The sequence below is a fragment of the Artemia franciscana genome, chromosome 1, assembly GCF_032884065.1.
Source record: "Artemia franciscana chromosome 1, ASM3288406v1, whole genome shotgun sequence".
NCBI lineage: Eukaryota > Metazoa > Arthropoda > Branchiopoda > Anostraca > Artemiidae > Artemia > Artemia franciscana.
The window spans coordinates 3364239-3376723 of record NC_088863.1 but is presented as its reverse complement, the minus strand read 5'-3'; the positions used below and the strand labels follow the sequence as shown (position 1 = coordinate 3376723).

At 33.7% G+C, this 12485-nt stretch overlaps 1 protein-coding gene across 4 annotated transcripts in view; it reads right to left on the bottom strand.

The window, feature by feature from the left end:
* Positions 1 to 12485, bottom strand: part of LOC136043983 (coiled-coil domain-containing protein 50-like) — a 200203-nt gene that overhangs the window by 154650 nt on the left and 33068 nt on the right. The window contains exon 1 of one of the 4 annotated variants that reach the window (XM_065729072.1): positions 3182 to 3557. The exons of the other annotated variants lie outside the window; for them this stretch is intronic. The gene's annotated coding sequence lies outside the window, so the exon portion shown is untranslated. Of the gene's footprint in view, positions 1 to 3181; positions 3558 to 12485 lie in introns of those variants that run through there. 4 annotated transcript variants of the gene reach the window in all.

Here is a 12485-nt window from a genome sequence, read left to right as displayed (position 1 = left end):
TCTGTTCGTTTTAAGTTTTAATGCTTCTCCTTACTTTCAGTTGAAAAAACTTTTTCATATTTTTTTATTTAATAATACTAGAAAATCCTGCGCTTCCTTCATGAAAATTTTCTTCCCCCACGACAAATTCCTCCAAGGAAAGTTCCCCCAACATTTCTCCCTCTTCTCAACCCCCCCCCCCCCCCCAACCTAAAATTCCCCCCGAAAACGTCTGTACGCTTCCAAATAACCATTACTATATGTAAGCACTGGTCAAAGTTTGTAACTTGTAGCCCCACCCACGGGGACTGTGGGGGAGTAAGTCGCCCCCAAAGGCATAGTTATAAGGTTTTTCGACTACGGTGAATAAAATGGCTATCTCAGAATTTTGATCCGGTGACTTTGGGAAAATAATTGGCGTGGGAGGGGGCCTAGGTGCCCTTCAATTTTTTGGTCACTTAAAAAGGGCACTAGAACTTTTCATTTCCGTGAGAATGAGCCCTCTCACAAGATTCTAAGACCACTGGGTCGATACGATCACCCCTGGAAAAAAAAAACAAATAAACACGCATCCGTGATCTGTGTTCTGGCGAAAAATGCGAAATTCCACATTTTTATAGATAGGAGCTTGAAACTTCTACAATAAGGTTCTCAAATACGCTGAATCTGATGGTGTGATTTTCGTTAAGATTGTATGACCTTTAAGGGGTGTTTCCCCCTGTTTTCGAAAATGAGGAAAATTTTCTCAGGCTCGTAAATTTTGATACGTAAAACTAATCTTGATGAAACTTATATATTTGAATTCAGCATTAAAATGCGATTCTTTTGATGTAACTACAGTTCGTTACCACGAACTGTTTGATTATAGTTACTAGGCGGGGCCATAAAATTAAGCGACATACTAAATTGTTTGACGTATACAGATTTTAACAAAGAATGCATGACCCCAAAAGATGGTTCAAGACCAATCTTTTCTTGACAATAGAAAGCTTAACTCACTCGCAATAGCGGTCAGAAGTGCAAAGGCAAAAATTTATGCAGAAACTATTAAATATTTTTTTATAGATGGTGAACAGCTTTTTTTCTTTTTTTTATGGGGGTGGCGGTTTTTATTACTTACTATTTCTGTATCAATATTTTTATACCATTTTAATTTCAACAGATTTATTAGAACTTTAACCCCCACCAGATTTTAGATTAAATTTACGACTATTTCCACTACCTACCTATGACACATAACTGTTGAGGTTCGCTTCAAATTGCAGGTATTTCTTTGTTCGTAAGTTTATCGAAGTAACCTATTATGCGCCCCCCCCCCTAAAGAAAATAGTGGATCCGCCCCTGCTATCACCCCTTCTCCCTGAATTGTGTTTGTTTTAACCTTGAATTTTTTTTAAAGAATAGGATTTTAATGATTAGTTCTCTAAAACGCAGAAGGTTAAGAATAAAAAATGACGGAAACACACTATACAATAGAAATTCATGTTTTTTTCAGAATTATGGTAGAGCAATCGCAATAATCATAATGCGAATTCTGTAAGTTATATAAACTAGACATCAAGAATTCTTTTAGTGGCCTTTAACTGGTTAGAACCTCTACATATTTGACATAGAACAATATTTAATAAGCAATGAAATTTCTATCTGCAACTCCTCAAAGATACCTATGATAATATACCCCTTAGGCTCACAGTTCCATAAGATTTTTTTTCTATTTGGTTCTGAAGAGTTTCTATGATTCAAATTCTACTACTCAGATCCAAGGAAAAAACACCAAATGGACAATGAAAATTTATATGGAAAGCCAAAGTTATCACTAGAACTGTGAACTGTGCGGCATAAAGTTCACCTGACGAGGAACTGCGGCTCATTTGAGAAAGGACTGTCTCAGACTGCTTCCCAAATTAATAGTTGTTATGGGTGGCACATTCAACTTTATTTGGTTTCTTCGAATGGAAAAAAAAAGTCGAAACCCAAAAATGTCAAAAACCGTAAACTAATCTAGACCCATACTTCCATGAATTTTTAGGTGATCCAAAGGATTATTCAATAGCAAAAAAATTAGTCACAAACAAAAGTGACCAATTTATATTTGAAAGGGGGCAAACTTACTCTCATTTTCAAGAGACATTCAGTCAAACTTCTTGGCTACAAAAGTGTGTTAACTGAACGGAAGTTAGAAGTACCTATGTAATTGGGTCTTTTAAGGTCCAAAGTTCTCTGAGTTATACAAAAAAAACGCAATAAATTTATCAATGATTCAGTTATTTATATTAATTATATTAATATTAATATATTAATATTAATATATTAATATTAAAATATATTAGTAATATATTAATTATAAATTATTTCAGTCTTTTATTATATTGCTATCTTTTTGTTAGCCCCTCAATCAAAAATATAACAAGCCTCTCGGACTATACTTAACTATCTTAACTCTAAAAACACGTTAAAAACACATATATAGTTTTCTAGAGAACAACAATTACTTTAACAGAACCACTTTACTGAATAAAGATGTCGAAACGAACGAAGCTATCCTAAAAAGATTCACAATACAGGTAAAGTGGTCGAATAAGTTTGTTCAAGGGGAAAAGAGTGTCCCTACGTACTAGTCCAACCTAAATTCAGTCCTCTTTAATTAGTGTTGTTATAGTTGTTCTTTATGCTCTGTGACAGTCTTTGACACCTGCCGCTCTTTCGTGGTGTTAAACTACTTATACCGAGCTAAATGATAATTATTTGTCAAAACACACAAAAAAAAGAAGAGACATACCGCTAGATCTATCAATCATTGTAAACTACAATAATGTGCATAGTTCAAACCCAATCTAGGCACCCAGACTTAAATTGTTTTTTTTATAGTTTCTATATAATTAAAATTGTGTTTGGTAGTTTTGTGTAGTACCTGTAATTATGTAGTTTCCTTATAATACTTTATTTAAAAGATTTATTTTATTCAAAATTTTTTTCTTATTTTTTTTTTTGTCCTTCCCCCTCCCCCTCCCCAATATAGCCTTTTCACAAGTCACAAGCTATCACAAGTCTAAATATTAGAATTGGGGGGGGGGTCCTGAATTCAAATAAAAACTGGCAAATTGTATGAAAAAAAAACACAAAGATCAAGGGGCAAATTACAAAAACTTATGGGACATAGACCTATAAACACAAAGACACTTTTCTCTAGAACACTACCTACTTTATCAACTTCGAAAAAAAATCACTTCACTGACAAACAGAAACCATAGTTCAGTATCAAAACGAATGAACCTATCCTAAAACGAGGCACACGAGCAAGTAAACTGTTCAAATAAGTTTGTTCAAAGGAAAAAGAAATGGCGCCTGTGCAGGGAGCAAGAAGAAGCTGATGAAACTGCCATGCGATTCGAATATCGTATAAGAGTATTTCGCTACAGGTTGCGCTAATTATAATCATAATCAAAGCTGTGTTTTGTTCCCGAGACACGCCCTCCTTCCCAAGCCAAAATACATTAAACAAAAAAGTAGAAAAAATGAAAATGATTATAAGTATGTTAAGCAACAACAATTGGTAGTCTGTAACTTGGCTAGAAAGTGATTGAGAATGGTGATTTTTTTAAACAAGTAAATTGCAGAATGTATACCCTATACAAAATTGCAGAATGTATACCCTGTATAATTCTAAATACAGGGTATATATATATATATATATATATAGATATATATATATATGCATATATATATATATATATATATATATATATATATATATATATATATATATATATATATATATATATATATATATATATATATATATATATATATATATATATATATTTATATATATTATATTGGGATTAACTTCATTTCTTTGTTGTGGTCGCTATAACTCCTAAGTACCCCATTGTATATTTGAGAATATATATATATATATATATATATATATATATATATATATATATATATATATATATATATATATATATATATATATATATATATATATATATATATATATATATATATATATATATATTTATATGTATACATATATATATATATATATATATATATATATATATATATATATATATATATATATATATATATATATATATATATATATATTCAAATATTCATTCTCAAATATACAATGTGGTACTTAGGAGTTATAGCTACAACACCAAGGAAGTGAAGTTAGGTTAATCCCAATGATATATACCTAAATTTGATGAAAAAAAAATATTTTAGTGACAAAATTATGGAAATTAAACAGAGTTACGGAAAGCAAATTTATTATAAAAAAGAGAACTTATTTTAATATAATGGCCTGAACGCATTATATTAAATACATAACTTAACCATCTCTATATCTTAAATATTTAATTAAGGTATACCTGCATATTTTTTGTCTCACTCGGGCTAAGCTGATTTTCTCCGGGTGAAAAATTTCCTTTTCAAAAACCCAATAGATGGCGTGGCTTCGTAGATTTGCGTTCCGTACTCAAAACATAAGTGGTAGTTTTCATCAAAATTAAGTCAAATTCCAATTTTTTTAAGTTGAGCTCCAATTGTGTGCTAGGAAATGGACGTACCAGGTCTGATTATCCCAGTTCTGCTGCAGTTCTGTGAGAATAATTATGTAAATATTTTTTTTATTTTTTACGTCCAGACTCATTTTTTATTTTTTACTCATTATTTATTTTTTACGCCCAGAGTCATCTGCTGGCATTTATTTTCAGCAATAAAATCTATAAACGGAAGTCTCTGATTTTCTCGAAGTTTGATATTCTTGTCTGAAGACAATGTGACTCGCGCTCCACTTTTCATCTGACTTTGGCAGTTTTTTGGCGGATTCTTCTTTTTGCTTTGCTGTTTTCTTCGTTTGTTTTTTAGTGTTTTTTCTGTCTTTGTATGAACACCGCCAAATGTACGAAACCAGAGTGATAATGCAGAAACTTTTTCAGAAAGTGTTGACGAAGAAGATACTGATTTTGGCACGGCAACATCAAATTCAAAGGTGCAACGACTGATCTGGAAAACCACTATATTTATAATAGATGTCCTAGATTGTGGAGTAAGTCCATAGCCAGTTGGATGAGAAGAACTTGTGGAAAAATACAATGTGTATTTTGATTCGGGCTTTCATGAACTTTTGACAGAACAAACTAACTTGTACTCTGCCCAAGAAACAGGAACGAATATCGGTACTACTGCTACGAAAAAAGGAAATTCATTGGAATTCGTATTGCTATGAGTTCCTTCGAGTATCCATAGCCAGTTGGATCAAAAGGATTTGTGGAATACTTCAATGTGTATTTTGATTCGATCGTTCATGTACTTGCGGCAGAACAAACTAACTTATACTCTGCCCAAGAAACGGGAACGCGTATCGGTACTACTGCTACGAAAATAAGGAAATTCATTGGAATTCGTATTGCTATGAGTTCCTTAGAGTATCCATAGCCAGTTGGATGAGGAGAACCTGTGGAATACTTAAAGGAGTATTTTGATTCGGGCTTTCATGTACTTGCGGCAGAACAAACTAACTTATACTCTGCCCAAGAAACGGGAACGCGTATCAGTACTACTGCTACGAAAATAAGGAAATTCATTGGAATTCGTATTACTATGAGTTCCTTCAAGTATCCCTGATATCGCACTTACTGGAGTAGCCAAATTCTCATGCCACTTATAGCTGAAGCCTGGAATTTCAACAAATTTTGACGACTTCAGAACTCTACAAAAATGCCAAGGATCCTCAGACTCTGGATCGGCTGTGGAAGGTGCAACCTGTCATTGACCAAGCCTGCAAAAATTGAGGGTATCACACCTTCTGAATACATTTCGGGTGATGAAAAAATGGTTCCTTACACTGGAGCCTTAGACATAAAACAGTATATACTGGGCACACCAATCCGATGTGGTATAGGATCTTCATACTCTGAAAAAGCAACGGCGTCATCTTGGTCTTTGATGTCTATCAAGAAAAGAAGAGTATCCTTACTGACAAACAGAAGTAGTTGGGATTAACCGGAAGCTATTGCAGTGTATAACTGGTTTATGGACGGAGGCGGTAAACCGACAATATGGTTTCGTATTATCGAATCTTCAATTCGGTCCAGGAAGTGGACACAGTATCTTGTGTTCCACTTGATTGACTTGGCGGTAGTGAATAACTGGCTTGAATACACACAATTTCAAAAGGCCCAAAAGTCAAAGAACTCTATGGATTCCCTGACTTTCCGTCTAGAGGTGGCCGAGTCTATGATTATGAGCAAAGAGGCGACACTCATGCGACGAGGGAGGCCACGTTCGGTCCCCTCGACCAACAAAAAGGAAGAGAAAATCAATGGCTTTTATTGTTGGGCCGTACCAAAAGGAGATGGCAAAATTCCGAAGACCATGTTCTGCCGTAGAAGACGGCTCTTTTCGCTATTGGTCTGAAAAAAAAAAAAAGAAAAACTGAAATTCAAAACAGGTGCAAAAATGCCCCATGCGTCACGAAAACCCAATTCAGCTGCACAAAATTCCAGGTCCCGTTATGCCTGGAGGAAGGCAGAAACTGCTTTGTAATTTTTTTTTTACTCCTAAATAATAACGTGAAATGATATAAGAATGTATTTAAATGAAAATAGAATGTAGTAGGTAATCTTGGTTCTCGCTTGTTGACTTAGTATTTGAATACATAAATAGAGTCATTTTGTCCTCAGACAAGTACATTCAAAATCAGGCACAACAAGAGGAGCGGAAATCCTGAGAAAAATACAGTATCATCTCGTTGTTTCAGAAGCCCTAAGAAGAGCAGTTGCATAATTTTCATCCTTTCCAATAAAATTCGAGAAAGAAAGGGTTAAAAGACATTGATTGGAGGTTGTGCAGGGCGCTTAGCCCGAGTCCAAGCTTTGTACTAACTCCGTGCAAAAGCAAGGTAGGTTCTGACTGGCTCGATTCAGTGCAAAATCTGAATTAATAAAAAAAAATAAAAATCCTGGGTCGTGGTTAATCACCTATAACTGTTTGCTCAAGTTCAATAATGTCTTAGCTCGGAATCAGCTGAGGATTGTTTACAATTTTTAAGTGAGATTGAACAAGTCTTATAAAAAAAAAAGAAGTAAAATTTTCATTGAAAGAGTAACCGTAGTGCTTAATTAGCCCACATTTCTTTTTAATAGTCTTAACTTGCAACCAGTAGTTAAAATTTAGGCGGTAGTTTCGTAACTTGGGATCTCATAATCTGACTGTTAATTTTGGGCAAGGTTCACATTCATATTAAACCTTAAGTCCTCTAAGTCTATTAAGTCCCCTTAAGACCTCCACAAATTCTTAGCCAATTTTCCTTTTGGCTGCTCCCATCTGAACCTTCACAAGTGCTCCAAGATCTTCTTAACAATATATTTTTTTAACTTCCTTTTATTTTGAATAATTTGACAACTGTACCGCCCAAACGTTTTTTTAATTTTATTTGATTTTCATTGAAATATGATTGTCGAACCATCTCAATACATGCCAAAATAGTGATTCGTAAACGTGGCTTTTCCGAAAGGAAATTATCGTGTTCCAATTTTAGAAGATCTTTGATCGAGAATCAATTCATGCGAGGTTAAACAGGCAATTTACAAATGAAACAGCCGTTACTCTGTTGAGCTTTCATTTTGAATGACAAAGAAAACCTAATACAATCGCCTCAAATGCATTCCCCTCACATAATTCTTAGGTAAAATCAAGAGTGCCATAGACCTTTCGTAAATTTGTTTTAGACTAGGAACTAAAAGATTAGTACGTATTTCTTCAGATTCAAGGGAATTATTAAAACCTGGAAAGGGGAAAAAGAAGATAAATGGACAGGGATATGCAACCAAACTAAGATGATAAACAAAACGAATAATTTATTCAGGAGATTCAACAATAACAATCCACAGAGGTTCATTTCCAAATTTTACAAATATCGATTTTACACCGAGCATACAAAATATATCTGGCTTCATGGTTGGGATTTTATTCAAGTTTTATTAGACTAAAATGGTTTCTCATGATATTACCACAAAACCTACAAAGAAACTTTAGTATAACATAAAGCAATCGGGGACATAATTTTGCTATGGGGCAGTAGGAGGGGAGCAATTACCCCTTCCTGGCCTCAGTTTACCACTCTAGACCCCAGCTTGCCCCCCTCCAGCTGAAATTTAGTTTTTCATTTTTAATTTAGTTTACTTACGAATCACTATTTTGGCATGTATTGAGATGATATGAGTTTTATTGAGATGGTATGAGATGTATTGAGTTTTCATTTTGAAATTTAGTTTTTAATTTAACGTTGCATTTACTATATAACTCATTTTAAGTTTTTACGGTCATTTTCACTAGATTTCGGAAAATTGGCTCTAACTTGCCCCCCCCCCCAGGATTATGACAAAATTACGCCACTGAAAATAACCCACCCCCCTCTACAAGAATGTTGACTGTTTTCTGCAATTATGGTATCTTACGCATTAAAACAGCCAAAATTTACAAAAACAATTAAATACAAATAAATAAGAATACGAAAACTCCAGAAAGGGCTGGATCTCACTGATTTTATGCTTAAATAGATCCCAGCAAGGAAACAGTACATATTAATAGATCCTATAGAGCAGTGGTTATAAAGAAAGAATCACGACTGTACCCACCTCCCCCTGCCAGGATAAAAGTGGTCACTTCCATAATAGCGGACATCTGTTTTTTTTTTGTTTTTGTGTCATCAGGTTCAAAATGTGATTTTGTCAATAAGTATCAAACATTTGCACATGTCCTCCAAGCAGAATTGAGAATTGACACTATTGATGGCAATTAAAACATCACCTTAAAACAGTCGCTTTGGGATTTTTTTTTTTTTTTTTTTTTTATTTTTTTTTTTTTTTTTTTTTTTTATTGCAAGCTAACCCAAGAAAGTCATTTCATATATTTGTCAACATATGTCAACAAATGTTTCACAAGAAATTATCTAAAATCGAGTTGTTCTGGGCAGCAGTTGAGTCAAGTTCAGATCGCATTCTTAAAACGATTCCGTGTTTCAGATTCTCCAATGATCGATTACCAATATTTTTATATTAGGGAATGTGGAAAATTCGATGGTTCAATCTTTACAAAAACAAGAAATTCTTGTAACGATAGAAAAATGTTCACCAGAGATATTGTTTTTCCGAAGGATAACTTTGGTACGAAAACTTTACATGTTGTCAATGGAAGAAAATATGTTTTTTCTCTGTTCTTGTAGCTCAAAATCCAGCTAAACGACATTTTGGTTAAACATTATACTTACTTAGTAGTTTGCGATAGTTGGGTTTGTCCCAATCTCAGTCAGAAACTCTTTACATCACGTACATAAGCCCTATTCTTGAGCATGCATCCCCTTTTTGGTTCTGACGAGCGCATAATACGGACTAACTGAACGAAGATATAAAGGCGGTAAAAAAAAAGGAGTGATCAAGATCATAACGAAACAGAAGAATACCGCTATAAGAACGATCTTTCTCCCCTAAAAGTCCCAATCCTATGTGATTAGTTTCTAATTTGCGCACAAGGTAAAAGGCATAAAGACTCTTTCCTTTCAAAGACAAAGTTCATAATTCCCTCCCGCTGTCTCATCAAAATATCCCCAATACGCCACAACATGCGCAACAAAATTTTCCAGAATTTAAATAATGTTTGATTTTATGTCGTCGTGTTTCTTTTTTTTTTACGTATTTATTCAGTTACATTATTTGTTTTGTTTCATTTGTTGATCATTCTTTCGATGTTTAATTTCGTTTTTTTTACGTATTTATTCAATTATATTATAAAGCGCCTTTAAAATCAGTTATTTTGTTTCGTTTTTTGATGTTTGATTCCGTTTGATTAAAATCAGTTGTTTTATTTCGTTTGTTGATGTATTTGATTTCTGTATTATTTTTTTTTTTGGGGGGGGGGGAATAAATAAATAAAAAGAATCGATGCGTGCCACCCAAATACAGGACAGATCGTCATTTGAATTTTTTTGTGCCTTCTATTGTCATTATCCTTAACCAACAATGACCGATGTCTTCCTTTATTTCATTTGTATAAAAAAAAAAAAAAAAAAAAAAAAAAAAAAAAAAAAAAAAAAAAAAAAAAAAAAGAAAATCCATATATTCTAGACTTGGCCAAGATTATGATTGTTATTTTTTGAAATGAAGCTCAAAACGAACACAAATTATTGCTTCACAGTCTATCTAACATGTATCAATAAAGCTCGTACAAATAAACCAAATAATCAAATTTCCCTATGTTTGTAGGATTATAGAAAACTAGCACTTTACTGAAAACACAGAAACCTAGTATACAAAACAAGAATGTTGATTTATTCGTTAAAAGGGAGTACGCAGCCTGACAACAACAAACTAATATATAAAGCTTTTCATAGTCTTACACCAGTTGTGATATCAGTAGCTTTCAGGATACAATCAAAGTTATCTTAAAAACATAAGCATAAAAATAAATACTTTTTTAATAACCGCAAAGTCACAGATCAGCATACAGAAATATTGAATTGATTTATCAGGTAACATTTTATTTTGGTCTTACAAGCTATAATACCAATAGTGAGTAATAAACAATCTTAAGTTGTAAAAATACACTTTAGTACTGCTAAAAAAAAATGCTTTATTTGTATACTCTAAAAAATGGGATTAATCGGTTTAATTTTACTGTCCAAAAACTCCTATATTTTTTGTGTTTTCAGTAAAGGACTAGTTTCTATAATCCTAGAAACATAGGGAAATATGATTATTTGGTTTAGTTTTCATAGCTTTATTGATATATGTTAGATAGACTGTGAAGCAATATTTTTTGTTTGTTTTAAGTTTCATCTCCGCCCTTTACTTCCTTCAAAAAACTTTTTTTTTTTAAATTAATATTTGCCCGTTTTTAATTTAAATTTAATGCAGGATCAGCACTACAATGATCTTTTTAATTTTTTCCGGGAGGGGGGGCAGCATCCTCATATATGGAATATTTCTGTTCGTTTTAAGTTTTAATGTCGCTCCTTACTTTCAGTTGAAAAATAATTATTTGATTTCTGATCGTTTTTCAAAATGTAGAAAAATCCATGGTACACAAAATGGTGTGCACGATTTTCGAACGTGGGCAACATCGTCAGTTAGGAAGGAGTAACCATTTTTCTAAGAAGATTTTTAAGGTTTTCAAAACCTATGCAAAATGTTGGTATATTTAACTTATTTCACTAAACATCTCCCCCCCCCCCGCCTGACAAACAACAAAAAACATTAGACATACGGGTATGGAATAACAATAAACAAGATATAGTTGGAAAGTAACCTGTTGTAGCAGTGGATTGGTGCTCTGCTTGGCAATACGGGGCCCAGGGTTTGATCCCCGCCGCAGCAAGGTTGGGCGACAAGCTTGCTACTTGTTCCTGTAAAAACAGCCAGCAGCTGAAACGTCGATTCGACGCCCTATGCGTCAGCAACGGCTCTGGAGGATCTTTATTTATTATTTTATTTAGTTGGAAAGTAACCTGACAACCAGAAAAATATTATAGAAAAAAAATACTAATAGGTTTTTCCGGGGTAATAGGAAATGGTGTAATAGGTAATCCGGGGTGTAATTTATTCCAAAAACAGTGCATGGAACATGTCACAATTTCACAAAAAAATAAACAAAAATAGTGAATTAGCTGAAAAATAATCTTTCATAAGGCACAAAACCACGATTGAAATAAAAATGCTTGATCAAGGAATAGAACCCTTGCCATTCTGATTCTAAGTTTAACGCACTAGTAACTGAACTGCGGCGGCTGATGATCGAATTCAGTCTATTTGTTCTTGTAGGACCAAATTGTGTAACTTGCAACCCTTTTCCCAAAGACTATGGAGAACCATGTCATCACCAAAAGCATACTTATTGGAGCTTATTCAGCAAATACATTTGTAATTGGCTATTATAAAGCACTGAGTTAATAAAAGCTACTATTATAAAGAGTGAGAGCATTAAATAAATATTTGGCGAAGCTCAACTTCCGCGAACAGGAAGAGGGTAGGGGGTACGTCAAAGAATAGTCATTTGGAATTTTGAGATTCAATTATTTGTTCTTCTTTGAATTTCTTCATCTTAAGAACATACGATATTTTAAAAATCGTTTTGCGAGCCCCAACGTCGGCTGACCGTATTAAAGAGTTCATAGTCAATTCTCTCAACGGACTAATGAGACTTACTAAGGGGGCTGTGAGGGGGTGTATACGAGAGGGGTTCTTATAAATCTTCAGTTAAAGTTTTGGATCATAACTACTACAATGGTACCGTTTTATACTTCCAAGCTTTTCCAATTAAGAAATGGCACCAAAAGTGCCGTTTTTAGTGCTATATGGCACTTAGGGATGGTAAAACTGATAGAAAGCACGTAGGTATGAGCAATAGCTTTCAAATGAACTATCGATCATCTTTCTAAGAAGTTCTGGATGCCAACTAGCCGCAGCTCTTCCACTTGAGACATGGCACAAATAGTA